Here is a 1,752-nt window from a genome sequence, read left to right as displayed (position 1 = left end):
GCAACTTTCCGCGCCTGTTCCTTAAAGTTTAGATTGACATCTAAGACGACTCCTAGACTTTTTATGGACTTTTTTTAAGTGGGGGGGGGGGGTTGGTCCAAGATTGATAGGCCACCAAGAGTCTATAATCAGAGGGGTCACCTTACCAAGAAACATAATTTCTGTTTTAGCTCCATTGAGCTTCAGATAGGAGGCATCCATCCAACTGGCCACTTTTTCCAAACTGAACGTAAGAGCCCCTCCTGAGTTGTCATTTTTGTTCAAGGAAACGACTAACTGAGTATCATCTGCGTAGGTGACAATCTGCACCCCAAATGGGGTGACAATATCGGCCAGCGAACTCAAGTAGACGTTGAACAGAGTGGGTCTTAATGCGGAGCCCTGAGGGACTCTGCAGGTAAGGGGTACTGGATCAGAGGGGCTGTCTTCCTCAAAGACAGAGAAAACATTGTCTTCCAGAAAAGACTGCAACCACTTCAATGCAGCACCCCCAACCCCAATGCCTCGAAGTCTGCTGATCAGGAGCGAGTGGTTGACGGTTTCGAAGGCTGCGCTGAGATCTAATAAGATAACTGTGGCGCAGCCTCCGCTGTCAAGAATCTTCCTAGATTCCTCCACAACCGACAGAAGGGCGGTCTCAGTGCCCTGCTGCGATCTGAAACCTGTTTGAGAGGAATGCAGCAGATCATTATTTTCCAGAAAACTCGACAGAACAGAGTTTACATGTTTCTCTGCAATTTTACTGATAACAGGGAGCAGGGATATAGGTCGGTAGTTCGCCCAGTCTTCCGGGTCCAGATTAGGCTTCTTCAACAAACCCTTGACCATTGCCCTCTTCCACAGAGGAGGTACAATGCCTGTAAGGAAGGAGGCATTTATCATGTCAACCAAGACTGAGGAGATGGTCTTCCTAATCTTAAGAAGAACAGTGGGTGGGGCTGGGTCAGAGGGTGAGCCAGATTTGAGGTGAGTTAGAATTTCGGTTAAGGAGGCCTCGTTCAGAAGGGGAAATTCTTCCAATGAAGCTTGCTCCTGGATGGGATCAATTTGATGTGACAGCTGCATATCTCTTTCCGTAGGGAAGGATTTATAGATGGTTTGAATTTCTGCTGAAAAAAAATCTGCTAGCTGATTACACCAAGATTGAACATTATCTATGGCCAATGAAGGAGCAGTAGATGTCAAAAGTGATTTGTCAATCAAGAAAATTTCATGCGGAGAATTCACTGCAGATGTTATTTTCTCCTGGTAGTAATTGCCTTGTGCAGATTGTATCTCTACTTTGTAGCGTCTAATAGCTTCCCTATATTTGACTTTGTTAATGGATGAAAAGTATTTTCTTCATTTCCTTTTCGAGTACTTTACACTCTTGTTTAAGCTTCCAGAGCTCCGAGGAGAACCAGGGATTTTTCTTAGAACCAGTTTTCATCTGTATCTCTTTTTTTGGAAGAATGATATCTAAGGAGGACTCCAGCCAGCTGTTAAAGGAGTCATTGGCAATTATGGGACTAGGATGAAATGTGGGTCTAGTGGTGTAAATTTACTGACAGTGCACAGTGTAATGGCCACGATTAAAGGACAGATTTTAGCAATCGAGAACAGGTAGTTTCACCTGAGAGGCGGGTGAGGAGGTGGAAGATGAGAGCAGGGTGTGCCAGGGAAAGCATTTCTCAATCTCATTATGCAAACTGGGGATCTCCCAGCATCTACACCAGGGAATAAATAGCCTGATCTACAGCACCCTGTGGGAGA

Source organism: Triturus cristatus, chromosome 7 (genome assembly GCF_964204655.1).
Source record: "Triturus cristatus chromosome 7, aTriCri1.1, whole genome shotgun sequence".
NCBI classification, from domain to species: Eukaryota; Metazoa; Chordata; class Amphibia; order Caudata; family Salamandridae; genus Triturus; species Triturus cristatus.
The sequence above is the reverse complement of the archived record's forward strand: the minus strand, read 5'-3'. Positions refer to the sequence as shown.